At 52.6% G+C, this 21,027-nt stretch overlaps 1 protein-coding gene across 3 annotated transcripts in view; it reads left to right on the top strand.

Annotated features, from left to right (window-relative positions):
• Window positions 1-3,233: 3,233 nt before the first annotated feature.
• Window positions 3,234-21,027, top strand: part of CDH22 (cadherin 22) — a 133,247-nt gene continuing 115,453 nt past the window's right edge. For 2 of the 3 annotated variants that reach the window (XM_035298746.3, XM_035298744.3), the window contains exon 1: window positions 3,234-3,601. The gene's annotated coding sequence lies outside the window, so the exon portion shown is untranslated. Of the gene's footprint in view, window positions 3,602-4,117; window positions 4,290-21,027 lie in introns of those variants that run through there. The other variant, XM_054255411.2, reaches the window with a different exon arrangement.

Below are 21,027 nucleotides of genomic sequence, written 5' to 3'. Positions count from 1 at the left end.
AGAGGAAAAGAGACAGGGAGAAGAGCAGAGCCTGGAGCTAAGAGCAGCCTCCCCACCCCCAACACATGCGCGCACGCGCGCGCGCACACACACACCTTTCACTGACACCTGCTCAAACTCGAAGGCTCCCTGGAGCAGACCCTGCTGTTAAGGCACTCAGACTAGAGCAGTGGCTCTCAACTGGGGGTGACTTTGCCCTTCAGGAGACATTTGGCAATGTCTGGACACATTTTTAGTTGTCACAACTGGGGAGGGGGTGTGCTTCTGGCCTTTAGTAGGTAGAAGCCGGGGGTGCTGCTAAGCGTCCTACACAGGACAGACCCAACGACAAATAATTATCTGGCCCAAATGTCAACAGGGTCAAGATGGAGTGACCCTGGGCTAGAGAGAGAGAAATGCCCATGGACCCAGATGACTACTCCAGAGGTAAAACATGCCCCATGTGTCAAGACAGGGCTGGGTGCCCCTCTGATGGAGGAGGAAGGAGAATTCTCACAAGCGCCTCCTCCTGCAATCCTTCCCTAGCCATGCCTCTCTTCCCAAGTCCTTTCTCACCCTACCCAGTCCCTGGGGGAGTGGTGTCTCCCTTATTTGTAGACGCAACACATGACGCATATATACATATATAATACAGGTTCAAACTTAACCACAAAGCACTTGGCATTTTATTTGCCCAGAGGCAGTACTGCACACCAGTTCAGTGTGCAGGCCTTGGCCCCAGCCTGCCTTGGTTTGAATCCCAGCTCTGCCACAACCAAATTGTGTGACCTTGGGCATGTTTCATAGTTTATCTGTGCCTTGGTTTCCCCATTATAAATCTATAAATTTGTTTAGAGTAAAAGGAAATAATCTGTGTAAAACATTTAGGAGAGGGCTTGACACATGGCACAGGTTCACTAAATGCTAACTATTGTTACTATCATCTCATTTTCTCTTCACATCCACACTGGGGAAAGTGGCTTGCCCCGTGTGACACAGGCTGCATGGGGCAGAGCTGCTCTCAGAGCCCAGATATGCCCAGCTCTTCCTCTGTCACACTACACTGCCTCTTGCTGCACCTGCCACACTGCAGAAGTCCCAGCTTACCTTCTCCCAGACCAGAGTGAGAGGTCTGACCCAGGCCCAATGCATCACCCCAATCTCTCTACTTGTCATCTGGATGATTTTGCTATTTCAACACCGTGTCTCAGTTTCCTCATTTGTAAAATGGGCTAATACTAGTATCTGCTTATTGCGAGGACTTAAAAGTAAAACTATGGCACATAGCAAGTGCTCAGTAAACACTTAATGTGTTCTGAGAGCTTAGCCATAGTGCCCACCGCAGAATGGATGCTCAGAGAAAGTTTGTTGAAGGAAGGAAGGATTGGAAATTATGGTAGAATGAGCCTGAAAATGGGAAACATTGGGAGAGGAAAACTTGGGGGCCTAATAAAGATTCATGGGGAGCTGGGTGCAGCGGCACATGTCTGGAGTACCGGTTACTTGAAAGACTAGGGCAGGATGATCACCCGAGTCCAGGAATCCAGCCTGGACAACATAGTGAGACCCCATCTCAAAAAAGAGAGAGAGAGAGAGAAGAGAGAGACCAGCGCAAAAGAAAGAGATGTGATAACAGTTCATTCAATAACATTTACTGAGCACCTACTGCGTACATGCAGATGTGACAGCAACAGTGTCCCAGGCCCAAACAACCTGTGATCAACTAAGTAGGTCTGACTCCTGAGATGAACAGCACACACCAGGGCCAGTAGGAAGAGGCAAAGAGGGAGCAGGGACTGGAGCAAACAGCAAAAGTGAGTCGGAGTGGGTGGAGAGAACCGAAAGTGAAGAGAGGCATCTGGAAGGCTGGCCTCTAGTCTCTGAAAGCATGAAAGAGTAGAGGCTAAGGATAGAGAGGAGAGGGGAGGAGAGAGCTGGAGAAAAGGAATATGACAGAAAGGCAAGGCTGAAAGAGATCAATGAGGGAAATAAACCAAGAGAAGGACTTAGGGGCGGGAACAGCCTGGCACAATAAAGAATACATCTCAAAATAAATAAACGAAAGATGAAGCTTAGTAGGAGGGGCCGAGGGGCAACCAGCAGGGGAGGTGATTCCAATCATCAGGGAGAAGGACTGGGGTGTGGAGATGGAGATGGGAATTGGGGAAGGAGGTGAGGAAGAGAGAAGGATAGGGGTGAGGCAGAGCTGGGGTCCTGGAAGGACCCTCTTTGCCATGAACTTCAGCAGCTGATTGTGGGTGATTATATGGCTGGTCAGTTGCAGCATGGCGGGACAGATGTCTGCAGCTGTCCAGTCTCCTGTTATCCTTCACCCAACTATCTGGCAGCCGTGAGGAGTGGGGGAGGGTGGTAGCTCCTAAGGGGACCCACACCTAGGACAAAGGGTAGGTCTATGGGAGTCACTGTTCCTATCCTAACATCAACAACCTCATATTGAGAACTCAGGAGCGGGGATGGGAGGGTCACCTCCATTAGGCCTCATCCCAGAGAGACAAGGCAGTAAGGAGAGCCAGGCAGCCCGGAGAAAGAAGCAGGGCCAGGTGGAAAAAACACCGGGGAGCAGGCTAGCCGGATTCTAAAAGAACAGAAAACCCGGCCAGCAAGGAGTTTCTGGGCGGTGGGAAGATTTTATTGGGAGGCTTGTCCAGGTCAAGGTGGCACCAAGTTAAGGATGGAGCTGTCTTGTTTCGCCTGCTTATTTTGTTGGTTACAGGGATGTCCAGCGGGACCCTCCAGAGGAAAAGCCCACAGGGGACACCCGACCTCTCACCTGCCTGGAGTCTCTCAGCACTGGGCACCTGGTCTCTGTCCACTTCAATGCTCAGTGACTGTTTCTGAACTGACTGATCTGGTCTGTGCAAGGGGCCTTTCTGGGCATCAAGCCAGGGGCGGCCACTGGAGAAGGCTGCTCCCACCCTCGCCTGCGTCCGCGCTCCTCTGAAGGGGCCCCTTCCCCGTAGTTGCTGGGACATGGGAAGCCCTAGTCGCAGTAAAATCAGGTGGGGGAACAGGCTCGGGTCTCCAACTGCGACCACCGGGGGAGCTGCCAGGCGGAAAGGTAGATGGTCCCCCTCCTGGGGGCGCTCCCTTCGCGCGGATCTCAGGTTGGAGGAGGGAGGAGCACTGTCCCCTGGGGGGTTTCCTGGGACTGAGCTGCCCGAGAGGGAGAGGCTGGCCCCTCCTGGTGGCGTAGGAGGGGCGCGATACGGGGGGGTGGGGGCCGGGGCTCCCCTGCTGCGGAGGTCCGCGCCCCGCGGCCGCCTGCGGCTCCGCGCTGCGCGGCGCTCCTGCCCGGCGGGCGCTGCATTCTCCGAGTCTCCACCAGAGGCTGCGGGAGGAAGGAAGGGATCCGTCCCTTGCACACTTCCCCCCTAGTCAGACACGCACACTCCCTCGCTCCCGCTCGCTCACTCCCTCGCTCTCTCGCTCACACACACGCGCGCACACGTCGCCGCGGCTCCCCCTCTCGCTCCCGCTCTCCCTCCGGCTCCTCCGGGCGGCCGCGGGGCTCCGGACTCGCCCGCCGCCCGCGCCGGGGCTCCCGCCCCACGCAGCGTCCCGAGGCGGCAGGACTGGGGGGAGCCCCGGGCCTCTCCCCGAGGTAAGAGCGCGGGGTGCCGCGGGAGGGGCGGCCGGATCGCCGCCGAGGGGAGGCTGCCCGGCCAGGAGGGAGCCCCCTGGCCGGCGGGAGCGGCCGGGCAGGAGGCCCGGGGGGCGAGCCTCCCGCCGCAGGAGGAGAAGGGGTGCCTGCGCCCGGCCCTGCGCGCCCCCTCCTCTCCGCGGGGCGGGAGGGGAGGGAGTTTCCCACGTCCAAACTTTCCCCGGCGCGGAGCCGAGCCGCCTCTCGGCCCGAAGCCCGCGGCCCCCACTCGTCTCCCCAACCTAGTCCGCCGCGCGCCCGGGAGCCTCCGGGACCCCCGCAGGCCGAAGGGTGGCAGCACCAGGGGCCGAGCCGGCGCGCCGAAAGGGGCTGGGAAGGTGGCGCACAGCCCTGACGCGGGGGCCGGGACCCAGGCGTTCCCGGTTCCTCCACCCTGCTAGCGGGGCTAGGCTCCCCGGCCCCTCCCAGAGGCGGGGTCCGGGGCCGGGAAATACCGCACGGCGCGAGCGTGTGCGCGCGGTGTGTGTGTGCGAGGTCGTGCCGCGTCCGAGGGCACCGGGAGGCTGACTCCAGCCGCGGCGACAGGCACGGCTCTGGCCCCCTCTGGGAGGGGGCGCCGGCCCACAGGGACCCCTGCCGGCCGCACCAGCGCGACCCCGCTGCCCTCTGGCCGTCGGGCGAGCTGGCGGTGAGTGAGGGGCTAGAGCTGCCCTCTTCCTTAGGACCCGACTCCTGAGACACGGTTCCTGCCGCGGAAGAAGGACGGGTCCCCGACAGCCTAACGTCCTAAGAGAGCGCCACTTAGGACTAACCCTCGGGGGCCGCGGCGTTTACGGGAAGAGTGGACTGCGTGGGCGCTCGGTGGGCACAGTGTGGACCCGTCTCGCTCGCGCCTCCCCGCTGCCTCTTCTCTGGCACCGTCGTGCCCTGTCCCAGCTGGGGCGCCGCCGGAGACCACGAGGCGGGGCTGCAGCTGGTGGAGCTGATCCAGGGTCCCCCAAGGTCTCCCGGAGGTGCAGGGCACCCCCTTGTGGCGGGCAGAGAAGCTGCTGCTTGAAGCTGCTCGGGGCTTCCAAGGCGCTCCCTCCTGGGAACCTCTTCTCTCCCACCCCTTCGGGCGTCGCCAGGGTTGCGGATGCCAGTTTCGTTTTCCTTGGGTCTGATTCCAGCACTCCTTGGTTTCTGGGGCTGACTAAGGTGCCCCCAGCACAGGCAGCGGCTCATTTAAGGGCTTTGGGGGTACCGGCTCTCTGTGGTCCCTCCACCCAGGTTCAGGATCTCATCCTCTTCTCCTGCTGGTCAGCACCACTACCCTGTATCAGCATCACCGCTGCCCTAGGACCCAAAGGCTCCTCTCTAACCACCATGACTCTCTGTCCTTCACTAGTATCCTGTATATGTGCCTATCAGTGCCCACTCCACCCCCTCAGTTGTCCCTAGTCTACAGTGCTTGTTGGAATTTGGCCTCTACACCCATTGTGACATATTTTGGTCTTTGCCCATCTGTGACCATTTCCCTGCGCCCCCCCACCAACCCATCTTCTATTTTGTCTGCCTCAGTTTCTCTGTAGCACTCACCTGTTCCCTGCCTCAGCCATTTCTCCACTTCACCCTTATTTCCTTCCTTGTCCCAGTGTCTGGGATGCTCCTCTTCCATTCCTCCTGGAAGGGAAAGGCATTGCCAACATTTGAACACTGCTTCCTTTCTGTGTGCCCTTCTGGAACCACCACTGCCAATGCCTTGGGGGCAGGTACTTTATAAAGCCAGCCAGGTCTCTCTTAGCTAAGGGGCACCCGTACCTCTTGGGTGGCCCCATCAGGAGGGCCCTGGAGACAAGAACCCCTTTCCCTATTTGTAATTGTGAGCAGCACATTGGAGACCACCTGGGCTGCCCTCTTTCCCATTTTCAAGGATTGGCAACAGCAGCCCAAGGTCACATGGTAAGCTGGATCCAGAGCCAGAACAGAAACCCAGGCACCTTGACTTCCAGGCCTCACCAACGTTCCTTATATATTGGGCAGGTCTGGGGCAAAACTGAGCTGTTTCTCGGCTTCACACTGCAGGCAGGACAAGAAGACACTTGCTTAAAGTCAACATGAGGTGTTCAAGTTAGACCCCCAGTGTTCCTCGCCTATTTTGGGAAGAAGGCTGTTGAATGCCTTTAGCAGAGAAGCCCTGTAGCAGAAGCAGAGGACAAAGCTTGGCCCCTAAACGTGTGTTGTGACCTCCGGGCAAGTCCCAGCCTTTCTGTTAAAAGAGTGGCTGTGATCTCAGGATGTTTCTGGTGGTTTCTGGAACAATCATACCTAGAGGTTGGACCCCCCACCCCCCACCCAGTGCCCCTGCTGCTTCCCCAGGCACTGGTTTTTCTGAGGGCTTGGACAGAGGGCCGGGCCATAGCTGGGGCAGGGAGCCCAGGCGGGCCTGTCTCCTCCTGAGTTGGCAAAGTTCGGAGAAGCCAGTTTATTTACCACATGGGCAATAAGTGTCAGCCAATTAAACTTCCTCTCCTCTCTGTTCTTCCCCTCCCCTTTTTCTTCCATCAGGAAGCTCCATTCGGAAATACAGCCTCAGGTAGAGAGAGAGAGAGAATGATTTCTGTTTATATAACATGGGCAGCAGCTGGTATTGCTGGGCCTGGGAGGGAGTGGGGGAATAGAAGACCCTAAGGTGGTGTCTGGGCTGAGGCCTCAGGGCCAAGGACTTTCTCATTCCTCCCCATAGCTGAACCAGGAAGGGTGCTAGGGGCTGGGGACTGGACAGGGAATCCGCCACTATCAGGCTGAGAGGACACCCAGGCTTGGAGAGAAGAGCCTCATGGTCCCCGAAAGGGTGAGCACACCCTCCACCCCAGGTTCCTCAGAGCACCTTTAAGATGGAGCTTTTAGGCCGTCTCCTTCCTAGAACCCTGTGTTTGATTCTGGCCTCTCTAGAGAAAACCTAGATATTTCACCACCAGGACAGGCTCTGACCTCAACCTTTCATCAGGGCAGTGGGCATGCTCCACTGTCTTCCCTCCCGTGGAGCAAGGCCTAACAGGAAAGTTGTCTGTGGAGTGATGTGAGCTCTGTGGATCTGTCAGGAGGGACATTTCCTCATTGCTGTGATGCCGAGTGGCTGCTTGGAAACAGAGGTCAGGACAGGGAGGCCGGAGGCGTGGCCGTTACATGCAGTTGGGCAGGCTGTTGATTGTCCAAGGGCATTTCATGCAGAAGGAGAGCAGGGGCTGAAGCCCATTTTAAGCTCAACTCTCTAAGTCAGGTGTCCTAAAGACAGACTGTGCCTGCCTGGAGGAGGGGGCATCTTTCTCTAATATGTAAAAAGGCTTCATATACTTACAAGCCATGGGCCTATGGGGCTGGTTGCCCCCAGAGGGGGATGCCTTTCTTTATTACTCTGAGATAACCCATCTGTGGGTTAAGGATATGCTCACTGCTCACTCCTTAGCTCAGTTCTCTTACAATGGAAACAACCCTTTCTGAATATGTGGATTTGATTCCAAACACATGAGGTGCAGAGACCTGGAGGAATTCCCTTCTTCCCCCACGCTTCCCTCAGTGCCCCACCAGCAGGCTCCTTCCTGCTGTCACATTGGGATTAGGCTGGGAACTTCTTGCTTTGTCGTCAGACCCACAAGCCTTCAACCATCCACTTGTTACCAGCTCTTTCCTTTGCATAATATAAATAGCTGATTAAGCGCGTAGGCATTGGAGTCCAACCAGCCTGAGTTTGTGACTTGCTGGCAAGTTACCTCTCTGAGCCTCGGTTTCTTCCTCTGTGAAATGGAGGAAAATGTTATACCTATCTCATCGGGTTGTTGTGAAGATGAAATGTGCATGAGCATGCATGGTGCTGAGGATGATGCCTGGCACATAGGACACCCCATACATAAAGCAGTATTGTTTTCTTTTTTGTGCTTTTTGTGTGTGCGTGTGTGTTTTTTAGATGGAGTCTCGCTCTGTCACCCAGGTTGGAGTGCAGTGGTGCAATCTTGGCTCACTGCCATGTCCGCCTCCCAGGTTCAAGCAATTCTGCCTCAGCCTCCCGAGTAGCTGGGACTACGGGCACATGCCACCATGCCCAGCTAATTTTTTGTATTTTTAGTAGAGATGGGGTTTCACCCCATTAGCCAGGATGGTCTCAATCTCCTGACCTCATGATCTGCCTGCCTCGGCCTCCCAAAGTGCTGGGATTACAGGTGTGAGCCACTGCGCCCGGCCAGCAGTATTGTTATTGTTCATACCCCTCCGTTTGTATTCCTTGGTTCCCAGGGGGTAAAGGCAGCCGTTCCTCCCTGTTTGGTTTTGCACATGATCTTGGCTGTCTGCACCCCCTGCAGGAGGGGAATTGAGTTAGGACCATCAGGATCTGTCTCTGACTTCAGGATCCTCTCGCCTTTGCCTTGTGGAAGGTGGAGTCCCTGCATGCAGCCGGCGGTGTAGGAACATGTTCTAGATCCCCACAGATACATTTCATCCTAAATTTCTACCTTCTCTCCCCTCTCACCCATCTCGAGATTCCTGCTCCGGCTCAGACCTCACTGGCTCTTGCCTAACTTGTTGTGGCAGCCTTCTCCCTGGCCTCCCAGCCTCTGATATTCTCCCGCTGCAACCCCTGCGGCACCCAGAGTGATCTTTCTCTATTGCAGGTGGGATCGTGTCACTGGCTTGATTAAAACCCTTCCATGGCTCCCCATTGCCTACTGAATTAAGTCCAGACTTGGCACCATGACATTCAAGGTCCTTGTAATCCGTCTGCATCCTCCTTTATCTCCAACTGTGCCTCCAATCTGACACTCCTGCATCCAGCCCCACCTGCCTTTCCACCTGAATGCCCTTCCCTGAAGAAATTCCAAAGCATTAAGGACCCAACCCAAACAGCACCTCTTCCTTGCATCACCCATCTGCCTGTCTGACCATCCATTCATTATCTAGTTTAAAATACGTATATTTACATATATACATAAAGCATTTACTATGTGTTAAGCATTGTGCCGCATGGTAGAGACACAGTGGTGACAAGCAGCCTGAATCCCAGCTGACAGGAGTCTGGTGGTCTAGGGAGGAAGATGAGCAATTCTCCTGACTGTGACAGCTAATGTGTGGGGCAGCAGAGGCTTCCAGGAGGAAGTGATGTTGAGCACACCGACAGGCTGACTCGAGGTTACCTATGGGATAAAGGCAGGTAGGGCAGAACAAGAGCAGGGAGAGCAGCCTCCAGGCCAAGGGGTGAGGAGTATCAAGGCCCCAAGTAGAGGGAGAATAGCAGAGGAACTGCGAGTTCAGCTGGCTGAAGTAGAACACACAGAGGTTGGGGTTCAGGGAGTGGAAGTCACAGGAAACCAGGCCAGCAAGGTGGGTAGCAGTCAGGTCCCGTGGGTCTTGAAAGCCACAGAAGGAGCTTGGCCGTCATCCCAAGAGCAGTGGAGAGCTACACAGGTTTTCAGCAGAGGAGTGGTGCAGGGAGATTCGCCATTAGAAGCCTCATCCTGCTGCTGTGTGGGGAAGACCAGGGCCTGGGCTGATGGTGTCTGGGTCTGGGGCATGGAGGGGACTCATGAAGGTTGTGGGGACAGAGCTGAGTAACTGCGTGGGCATGGGGGAGAGAAGGAGTTCCCATTTCTGGCTCAGGAGGCTGTGTGGGTCGTGAAGATGCTAAATGAAGAGGAGAAGGGCTTTCGAGAAGAGGTGGGGACCAGCTGTGGAGAGGTCCAGGGTGAGATCCTAGTGAGATACGCAAGTGAGGATGCCTGATGGACAGTCATGCAAAGACATCTAGGCCCACTCAGAGAGTTCTGGGTTGGAAATAGGGTTTTGAGGCCATAAGGAGGAGCTCACCATTCAGGATGAGTCTGTAGAATAGAAAGAACCTTGAGAAGCTCTCAAGTTTCAGGGACAGGCTCATCCCCGGAAACCTGCTTGGACCCAGCCAGGCACACATGACTCCTGTCTATATTTTGAACCTCTGTAGCAATTAGTTTAGTTTTTTTCTCACTGCCTGCCTTGTATCATCTGCAGCACATTAGATCAGTGTTTTTCAACTGGGGGCAATTTTGCCCCCCAGAGGACTCTTGGCAATGTCTCGAGACATTTTTGGCTGTCACAACTGCGTAGAAGGCTGCTGCTGTCATCTGATGGGTAGAGGCCAGGGATGCTGCTAAACCGCCTACAAGGCACAAGACAGCCCCCCCCTCCCCCCCACCGCAAAGACTCATGTAGCTCAAACTGTTGATAGTGCGGAGGCTGAGAAACCAAGCCCTGGATGAGAAGATCTCGAAGGCAGGCGCTGGGCGTTTTCATTTTTTCCTCCCTAGGGTCTAGCGTGGCATATGGTGCAAAGCTGCACTCCATTCACTGAATTCAATTTGGGTGTGAGGAGAGGAGCCCTGAGGCCACGCAGCCTTGAAGTCTGTAAGACGAAGGCCCAACTCTAACCAGGGTTGCCTGGTCCCTCCCCACTGAGAGCTGGGCCGTCCTAGTACACTAGCTCGTAGAGAGGAGAGAAGGATGGACGGGCTGGTGGGGAGCTCCTGTGCAGGACCCCAGAGGTTGAGGGTACATGGTTACCATTGCCGTGTATAGTTCATCAGCCTTATTCTTTCATTGTCTTGTTAACTTACGTTGTTTCTTTATCACCCAAGTCGATATATATACTTTTTTTTTGAGATGGAGTTTAACTCTTGTCGCCCGGGCTGGAGTGCAGTGGTGCAATCTCAGTTCACTGCAACTTCTGCCTCCCGGGTTCAGGCAATTCTCCAGCCTCAGCCTCCCAAGTAGCTGGGATTACAGTCACCTGCTACCACGCCCAGCCAATTTTTGTATTTTTAGTAGAAACGGGGTTTCGCCATGTTGCGAAGGCTGCTCTTGAATTCCTGACCTCTGGTGATCCACCTGCCTTGGCCTCCCAACACGCTGGGATTACAGGCGTGAGCCATTGTGCCCAGCCTGATTTCATATATATACATACATACATACATATATATATATATATATACACATACATACATATATACATACATACATACATATACACACATACATACATATATATACATACACACACACACAAAAGGAGAAACATGGCAACCTACTGATTAGGTGCACAGGCTCTGGAGCCTGGCAGAGCCAAGTTGAAGTCCCGGCTCTCCCACTTAATAGCTGAGTGAGCCTCTGTTTCCTCATCTAGAAAATGGTTTTAATAAAACCTACCTCCAAGGACTCTGGAGAAATGAAGTAACACAGACAAAGCGCTTAGCACCAAGCTGGGTTTGTAGGAAGTATTTAATACAGAGTGACTCTATATGTGTGTGCGTGCGTGTGTAAATTTATATATATATGTATATATGTATGTATCTTTTTATATATGAAAGCATTTTTAATTAGCCATAATTTTACCACCACTTGGCTACCATTTCAGTGCATATCCTTCTTGACATATATAGATTTTTAAAAAATAAAAATGGCATCTTGCTTTATACATATGCCTCTGTAACCTGCTTTTTTTCACCCTATAATATATTGTGAATGTCTTGCCATTTCGATAAATCTACATCTACATCATCATTTTTTAAGAGCTGCATGGTTCTCCATTGTGTGGCTGGCCCATAATTCATCTAACCAGCCCCCACTGTTGGACATTTGGGTTGCTTCCAATGCTTCGCTATTACAAACAATTCTGCCATGAACATCCTTGTACACACATCTTCACGCTCTTGTCCGATGATTTCTTCAGGGACCACTTGGACATTTTTGGCAGGAGGCATGTGGCCCTGACCAGATTCCTCAAGTAGAAGCCCTTGGGCCCAGTGAAGAGGGGGCTGGGGGTCGTCCCTGGGGAAGGGAAGGATGCTAGATGGCAGAAAACTGTTTTGGCTTCCAGAAAGTAGGTCCAGATGTTAACACCATGGACCCCTCTGCGAGTGAACAAAGCAGAAGTTGCCGCCCATCTTCTTTGTTGTCATCGTGGTGCTCGCAGAGTAGGGGAGGGGAGGTGATGAGAGAGAGAGAGAGAGAGAGAGAGAGAGAGAGAGAGAGAGTGTGTGTGTGTGTGTATGTGTGTATGTGTGATGGGCAGAATGACAGGCACCAGGCAGGTTGGGGACACAAGGTGGATGGACCCAGGCAGGCTGATGGATGGGTAGCAGAAGCAGGTGGATCCAGGTCAGCAGGCAGACAAGATGATGGGCAGGTGATGAGCCGGACAGACTCAGGTAACGAGACATAGGACTGTGGTCTCACAGCGGGGCCCACAGGGACCAGAGGCTGAAATTGTGTATTCAGGGACAACAGAGAGCTCCCAGGAGAGGCAGCCCAGCCCCCAGGCCAGGAGGCTGCCAAGGTGTGTATCTTCTACGATCCAAGTGGCTGTTTAGGGTTATGCATTTTTGAGTTGAAAGGGCCTTTAAGGATGGACAAGTCCAAGCCCATGATACAGAAGGGAAATTGAGGCCCAGGAAGAAGCTGGAACTTGCCCAGGGCCCTATGGTGTCTCAGAGCAGACTGAGTCCTTTGCCCCTAATTGAGTCTATTTCAATGTCCATTTATTCAAGTGGCTTATAAGGGAAGGGAGATGGGTTGGCAGAGTGAGAGGGGAGCTTGGAGGTCAGAATGAACCTTGTCATGATTTTCTGTCTACTCCACTCCCACAGCGCTATTTATGCCACACTACTGTGCGCTGTTGAGAGAACTGCCCAGGAGCCAGACTGCTGGGGTTCCCGTCTTTCCTCTGCCACTTACTAGTTGAGTGGCCTCCTGCCTCAGTTTCCCCATCTGTACCTACCTCATAGGATTATTGAGAAGGTAAAATGACTTCTTAGAAGGCACTTAAAACAGAGCACTTAGGCCCATATTCAGTGCTCTATTAGCCCTAGCTACTAATACTATGCTATTTTGCCCTTATTTTTTTCCCTTGAATTCTGTGTATGTTTGTATGCACCTGTGTGCTCTCACATATGAGCAGGCTGTGTACCTTAGAAGGCAAAGACTGTGGCTCTCCTGTGTCCCAGCCCTCCCACCATAGGACCCTATTAGCTAGTTTGGCACGTAGTTGGTGCTCCATAAATGCTCTCGAAAAAGTGGCAAGTTTGACTCTATCTGGTTGAGGGCACTGGGAGAGGCTTCATGGGGAGGCAGCATTTGAGCTGTGTGTTGAAGCTAGGATGGCACTGCTCCAGGTGGAGGTGATGGGTTGGGTGGGAGCTTTCCAGGAGGTGGGAAGAGCATGAGCAAAGAGGAGGAGCTTGGTGAAGGCTTGGATCCTAGCTGCTTGCCCCATTGACCAGGGCACAGAGGACATGGAGGGGAGGAAAGACAGAGAGGACCAGAAAGGGAAGGTGCAGCTGAATTAGAATGGGTGGAGCTCCAGGCTGAGGAATGTAGGCAATAGGGAGCTATTGAAGGTTGCTGGCTGGAATCAAGCTGTAGAAAGATCTTGCTGCTGGCAGTGTTTTAGAATGAACTTGAAGGAAAGAGAAAGGAAGTGGCAGACAGGGGCAGATGAAATTGTCCATAGGTGAGTGGGGTAGGGGCTTAATGAAGTTGTAGAGAACAGGGGCCAGTGGGGAAAGGCCTCAAGGGAAAGGATCAGCAGGACTCAGAGCTGCTTGGTTGTGGGAGATAAGGGTGAGGGAGGAATGAAATATGACAAAGTCTCAAGCCTGGTGTCTGGGATAACTGGGGTCCATTAACCAAATTAGGGGAGCCTATACTTGGGAGATATAGGGGAAAATTGAGATGCCAACTGAGATTATCCATCCAGCCAGCATCGCATCTAAGCCAGCCATCCATTTACTCATCCATCCACCCACCCATCCATCCATCCATCCATCCACCCATTCATCAATCCATCCATTTATTCAATCCATCATTCTCCAGCCCACCCACCTCCATTTAAACATCCATCTGCCTGCAGTTCACCCCTCACCCACCTCCACCCATCTATCCACCCACCCGTCATCCACACACACACGTATCACCACCTTTCTTTCCATCTTCTTACTGCCTATCTCCCCACCCTGATTCACCCCCAAAATCTACCAACTTCTTCATCCATCCAAAATACATTTCTTGTGGTCCTACTATATGCCAGGCTCTGGTAAAAATGCAGCAGCATTTGAAGATACCTGATACTAAAGATCATGATTAGAAAAGCCAACGAAAAGGAGCAGAATGATTTTACCTGGAAGAGAGAAAGCTGAGAGGAGACTTAATGTATCCAAAGCGATGAAGAATGGAATGAACAGTGGCCTGTAGATCAGCTTTCTTTTTCTATTTCCAGGATAGAAGAAAGGAAATTGGCTGCACTTGCAGCTAGATGGATTGAGGTTGGCTGTGAGGGAGGACTTCCTTACTGATCATTACAGTGTCTGAAGTACCGACCTGATAATGCATTTGAGCTATAGGAGGATGTCAAATCTATAGGGGTGACTTTGAGAAACTGGGTGCAGAGTGGGGCATTTGTGGAGGGATTAGTTGAGAGGGCGTCTCGATCTGGCCTTGAGGAGAGGTGGGTAGGAGAGTGGTGGAGCAGAGGACCAAGGTGGGAGACCCTCAGGGGAACAGGGCTGTGTAAGCCAAGGAGACAAGCCTGTGGCTAGGATGGGCCAGCTGAGGTAGGGCACCTGGGTAGTGGGTTGGGGAGGAGATGGCTACATTTAATTTGGGGAGGCCAACCTTAGAGGAAGGGCCTCCCCACATTCTCACTGCCCCTGTCCCTTCATAAGCCACCATTTCTCTCCAAGCCCCCATCCTCTTGCATAGCCCTGAACCCCTCCCAGAGCCTCTGTCCCCCACGGGTTAGTCCCCATCCCCTCATTGAGCCCATGCTCTCTTTTCTGAGCCTTTGTGCTCACAAATCCCAGCCCTGCAGCCAAGCCCCTGGCCAGATCCCCACCTCCCGCCAGAGGCTTGGTCCTCTTACAGGATAAAGACCTCATTCACCAGAATTTCCACAGATCTCCTATACCCTCTGTGAAAGCCCTAACACTCCACAGAGCCCCCACCCCTCCTGGAGCCCCAGGCCTTCCCTGAGCTCCTCCTCTCACTTTGCTCCTGGTTACATTCTGGCATGCCTGTCCCTCCCAGAGCCCCTGATCGCTCACAGAATTTCTGCCCCCCCAGAACTGAACATTCATCTCCTCTCGGAGTCCACATTGCCTCAAGAAGCCCTCATCCCTACTCACAGAGCCCTAGCCTCCTCACTCAGCCCCTGCTCCTCCTGGAGCCCTCAAGCAGCCCCTGGCCTCCTCCCAGAGCCCTCATGCCACCCTCTGTCCTGGGGTACTAGCTCTTGAGGTCTGTGAAGCACCATCAGCCAGCAGTGGGTGGCCCCAGCTTAAAGTCATTCCCAGGTCTCTGCAACAACTCAGCCAGCTTCTGGCTGGGAAAGAAACCCCTGGATTTGGGACCATTAGCCTGCCCAGTACCATGGGGGGATTTTGGGACAGAGGGCCTTGTAAGTCCTCAAGTGGATTGAGCTGGGGGTGGAGACCCGCAGCTTTGGCAGCTCCATCAGGCTCGGCTCATGGGCTGGGAGAAGCTGGAGACTCTTGGCTGCTTCTGGTTAAAAAACAATCACAAATTAGAGAAAATTCTTTGGGAAATTGCTCTGCTGTGCGAGAGGGAGTTCGCCTCAGGAGGGAGGGAAAGGGGCTCCTAAGACAGCAATGGCTCCCTGTGGCCTCGCCTGTCAGCACCAAACCATCTGCTTGACGTTCAAAGCACCATCTCATTATCTGACATGGTCACCTGATGAGCCCAGACTCAAGAAACACACCTGCTAGGCCATTGCTCCAGGACCCACTCCCACCTACAAACCTGTGCTCACCTGGGCTGAGCCCTTCCCTCTGTTCCATCTCGGCGCCCCCCTTCAGCCCTTTGAGAACCATTGTTACCTGTCTTGCCTCTCTAACTGGCCCTTTGAGGGCAGGATTGATGTCTTTTGCTAATGGCAGTCAGAGACAGACAGATCTGGGCACCGATACTTATTGGATACATTTTGGTTGGATGGCCTTGGGCAAGTCTATTCAACTTTCTGAGCCTCTGTTTACTCATATGTAAAATGAGGAATGTAAGGCCTCCCTTGCTGGAATGAATGAGATAATGGGCACATAGAGTCCTTATAGTAGGTACCACATTAACGAAGATACCTCTCCCTGCCTTACAGCCAGATCAGGACTTTGGGCTGTGAGAACCAGCATTGATCTACAGACATCCACTTATTGATGATGTCCCCAGGTACCTCCCCTCTTCATGTATGTCTGCCACTCCCCTACTGTGAAGCTACAAAAAGAGGGCACAGGAGTTTCAGGACAAGCACTTGGGAGGCTCCTGATATAAAAAGATGAGGCAACAGGTCCGGCACGGTGGCTCGCACCTGTGATCCCAGCACTTTGAGAGGCCGAGGTAGGAGGATCATTTGAGACCAGGAGTTTGAGACCAGCCTGGGCAACATAACAAGACCCCCATCTCTACAAAAATTAGAAAATTAGCCAAGTGTGGTAGCACACGTCTGTATTCCCAGCTACACCAGAGGCTGAGATGGGAGGATTGCTTCAATCCAGGAGTTTGAGGCTGCAGTGAACTATGATCATGCCACTGCACTCCAGCCTGGATGACAGAGCTAGACCTTGCTTCTAAAAATAAATAGATGAGGCAACAAAGTTGAATTTTATGAGTCTTTTGACTATCAGGCAAGACTCAAGGTAGGTCAGTATCCATCAGGAGGAATGAGGATGGCAGCCCAGAGCTTGGATTGTGGAAGTGGGACTGCTTGGGTTCTGCTCCCTGAGCTGCCCCTTCCTAGCTGCCTGTCTTTACCCAAGTTACTTACCCACCTCAGTTTCCCCATCTGTAAAGTAGAGATGATAATCACATCATGTCACAGGGGTTGTAGTGAGAATGAAACAAGCTAATGTTTGTAAAGTCTTAGAACAGTGCCCAGCACTTGTAAGCCCTACGGAAGGGTTTCTTTAAAAGTAAATGTGATGAAGGATTTGGGGACACAGGAGTGGACAGCAGGGAGCTCAGGCCAGGTAGGAAATGGGCTTTCAGAAGGGAGTTTTACAGAGCTAGAGTCCACCCAGCTTCCTGTCAAATTGGCTTCTTTCTGAATAGGGAAATCACAGGATATTCTCAAAGCAAAAACACTTTTCTGGAGACCACTGGGGTGCCTTGTTTGTAGAAGGCTGGGCCAAAGGATGTGGCATAGAGGTGGCCTCTGCAGAGGGCAGCAGGAAAAGACATCCAGGGCTTTCAGAGACACCCCAGAACCTCCCAGGTCTCACCTGCCAGTGAGAGGTTCCTAGCATGCCTGTTCTCTTCCTGGCACTGAAAGACAAGGCCAGTGTATGCCCTTCGTGGACAAAGTCTTCAAGAATTCCCTCCCACCAGATGGTGAGCATGGAATGAAGGATGTGAAGGGGAAACTCCTCCCCAGCCACAGGCAGCTCTGGAACAAGCCCTGTTACTGTCTCCTGGGTGCCAGGCCTGTGCTGGGCACCAGGAAGGTGCAGTGGGTCAGATATGTTCTTGCCTTTGAAGAATTTGGGATGAACATCCAATGCCAGGAATCCCACTTTTCCTCATGCCTCAGTTTCCTCATTTGTCCTCTTCCCTTCTACAGAGTGGCCTTTTCCTTGCCCCTTTACTTCCTTCTTTCTCCCAAGCCTCACCCACCGACCCCAGCAGAGGATGGGAGGAGCCCTGTGGAGGAGGGAGAGTTTGTACAAACTGGGGCACAGCTGGAACTTCTGATTGGCTGGTCAGGGCCATTCTTTTCCCTGGTTGCCATAGCAGCCATTTCCTGGGGTTGTCAGTGATGAAACTCATAACATTGTTTTCAAATAATCCGTGTAATTGAAATAACAATTGAGCTGTTAACTTGTCTCTCACACCCCAGCTAGGACAGATTTTCCTCTTTCCGCACCCTCCTACCCTCCCCAGGAAGCTCTGGTCTGTCCCCATCTCCTGTCTGAGGCTCCAGCCCCTTCCTTGAGGCGGGAGGAAGAAAGAAGAGGTTGTATGACTTCCCAGCATCATTACAGAATCCTGGAAACTCAGGACTCCACAGCTGAACCAGAACTTAGAGAACAGAACCCACTTATTTTGCAACCAGAGACTCAAGGAAAGGAAAGGGTTTAACTAGGGACCCACCGGCTGGACACAGCTGAACAAGGACATCCAGTCCTGCGTTTTTGTGAAAGCTGAAGTTGATGTGCTGCACTGAGGGTCAGTACACTAATCATAAAGCTGTCCCCTTTTAAGGATTGCTTTTGTATGTATATCTACCTACCCCACCCCCATTTTACAAGTGAACAAACTAAGACTCCAATAACTTAAACGTAAGTGGAGGTTTTTTGAGACAGAGTCTCACTCTGTCACCCAGGCTGGAGTGCAGTGGGGCAATCTCGGCTCACTGCCACCTCTGTCTCCTAAAGCGAGCCTCCTGCCTCAGCCTTCTGAGTAGCTGGGCTTATAGTCATGCGCCACCATGCCCAGCTACTTTTTGTATTTTTAGTAGAGATGGGGTTTCAACATATTGGTCAGGCTGGTCTTCAACTCCTGACCTCGTGATCCACCCACCTTGGCCTCCCAAAGTGCTGGGATTACAGGCGTGAACCACCACACCGGGCGTCTGTGTTTTTACAATTTCTCAGAAAACACCTGTTGAATAGATGGATCTCAAAGAATACAGACCACCTCCCTCCTCCCCACCCCCAAAACCAGGAACTGAGATCTGGTTTCTTTAGTCAGAGGACTTTGTAGAAGAGATGGTTAAAGACAATTTGGGGACAGTGGCTCAGAGGAAGTTCCTCAAGGGACTGACTATGAGCGGGAGGGAATTCCAGAATGCTCCCCCTACCCCCAGCCACCCCTAGCTCTAGTCAGAGACTGCACATTCGGAAACACAAACTTGAAAAACATAGGCTCCCTGCCTGATCCTCAGAAAGGCCTGGGATGGATTGAAAAATGGAAGAAGCAAGGCCTCTTCTACAAGCACATTCTCCATGCACATACGGAGATGCAGGTCTGCACAGACAGCTCCCTGTAGCGGCAGCTTCACAGAGGATAAAGCATTTTTTATGAAGCGTCTGTTTGCCGCTGTCCATGGTACTCTCTGAGTTCGCTGATTGTGTGGGTGGCTGAGGCAACAGGCCATTGCCGGGACTGGGGATGGGGGCAGTCTTCAGATGACAGCAAGAGGTTAGCCTCCTTCCCTGGATTCCAGAGGGTTGTAACCACTAAGGGGTCTTGGCAGTTTCCTCCCCTGCTTTATTCATTCTTACTTACTCAGCATGTATTGAGCACCTACTCTGTGCCAGGCACTGTGCTGGCCACAAAAATATTGGGATTAGGAAGACACAGGATCTGTCTTCAAGGACTCCTTTGGTCTAGCGGGGAAGACACACACACACGCACACACACACACACTCCAGTGGCTGGTGCTCTTCTAGAAGCACCAGAACAGAACAAAAGAGGGAGTGATTAACTCTGCCTGCAGGAATCAGAAAGACCCCGTGGAGCAAATGACTTGGGCTCAGTCTTTAAAAGATGAATAGTTCTCCAGGTGGATAATGGGCAGGAGAGCATTTCAGAGGGGCAACATGAACCAAGGCAGGGAAGAATTCACAGTTTAGATCATAACGAGAAGTTCTGTGTGACGGAAGTGTTGGCTGCTTGAAGGCGAATGGTGGATTGAGAAAAGTGGGTTCGGGAGAGGGGCAGTGACTTGTCTAAGGTGCCACTTCGAGTTGCAGACACAGCCAGGACTAAGATACCAGATACTCTATTTTGTCAGAAAATCAGAATAACAGAACTAGTTGGATGTTTGCAATTTTCTAATCCAAACTGCCCATTTTTCAGATGGGGAAACAGGGTGAAAGATGTTCAGTGTTGTGCCTCTGGGGTATGGATGTAGCAGAGCTGGGATTTGAAATCTGGTCTGTTTGACATCAAAGCCACAGCTGTTTTCCTGGTGGCACAGCTGGGAGCAGAGAGAGCCCCACCTTAGTTCAGCTGGAGAGCAGAGGGCTCTGGCAAGGACAGGCTGCTCATGGAACCTGTGCATTTGCTGGGACAGGCAACCAGCTCCTGCCACATTGTTGGCACTCAGCACTCACCCTGGGGGAGAAAGACTCCAGTGAGAAAGCTCAACAGCCATGCCTTCCCTTTGGCTGGAGTGACCTGAGTCCTACCACTGACTCTCTGAGTGACCTTGGGTAAGGTGTGACCCTTTCTGGTCCTTTCTTCCATGATTCCATATGTCATAGGAGGATCCTCCTTTGCCTACTGTCTGGAGCAGTCATTCTCTATTGGGATGGGAGGGCAGTTGATTTTGACCTCCAGAGAACATTTAACATTGCCTAGACAATTCTGGTTTTCAGAACAGGGCATAAAGAGTGCTACTGGTATTCAGTGGGTAGAGGCCGGGGATACGGCCAGACATCCTACCCTGCACACGAAAGCCCCCACCATCAAAGGGTTATCCAGCTAAAATGTCACTGGTGCTGAGGTTGAGAAACTCCGAAGTCTGAGGCCATTTGTGAAGATCAGATGTGGCCACAAGAGTGGTCACATGGGGCTGTGCAGAGGTGCACCCCAGGCTGCAATGCAGAGAAGCAGAAACAGCCTCGCTGTCAGGCAGACCTGGCTGTGTTGAGAGGTGCTTCACCTCTCTGTGCCTTGGTTACTTCATCAGTGCAGCACGGGCAGTAACAAGAGCACCTATCTCGGGAGACCATCAAGAGCATGTGATGAGATCATGAATGGCGATGGTAGAGGAAGTAAATGGAAAGCGGAAGCCTGGAGCCAGCTCTGGAGGCAGCAGGGCCGCCCAGGGCTATGGGATCCTAGGCAACTTACTTAACCCCTCTGCCTCCATTTCCAATCTGTAAAATGGAGATTATAGTAGTACCTACCACACAGGCTTGATGGAGGATTAAAACATCTGCTCTTAAAAATAACAGATGTAAAGCATTTAGAGAGTGGCACAGAGTAAGTGTGATGCAAGCGTTAGCCATTATTATTTGTTTTTTGTTTTATGTATGTATTTACTTATTTTTAGATGAAATCTTACTCCGTCTCCCAGGCTGGAGTGCAGTGGCACGATCTCAGCTCACTGCAACCTCCACCTCCCAGGTTCAAGTGATTCTCCTACCTCAGCCTCCCAAGTAGCTGGGATTACAGGCTCACACCATCACACCCAGCTAATTTTCGTATTTTTAGTAGAGATATGGCTTCACCATGTTGACCAGACTGGTCTTGAACTCCTGACCTCAGGTGATCCACCTGTCTCTCCTCCCACAGTGCCTGGGTTACAGGAGTGAGCCACCTGCCCAACCAGCTATCATTATTTGAATTCTGCGTTGAATAAGGCAATTACATATGTTGCAGAGGGTGCATCAGGCACCAGGCCCTCCCGACGCCAA

The sequence above is a fragment of the Callithrix jacchus genome, chromosome 5 (assembly GCF_049354715.1).
Source record: "Callithrix jacchus isolate 240 chromosome 5, calJac240_pri, whole genome shotgun sequence".
Classification (NCBI taxonomy): Eukaryota; Metazoa; Chordata; class Mammalia; order Primates; family Cebidae; genus Callithrix; species Callithrix jacchus.
The sequence above is the reverse complement of the archived record's forward strand: the minus strand, read 5'-3'. Positions and strand labels throughout refer to the sequence as shown.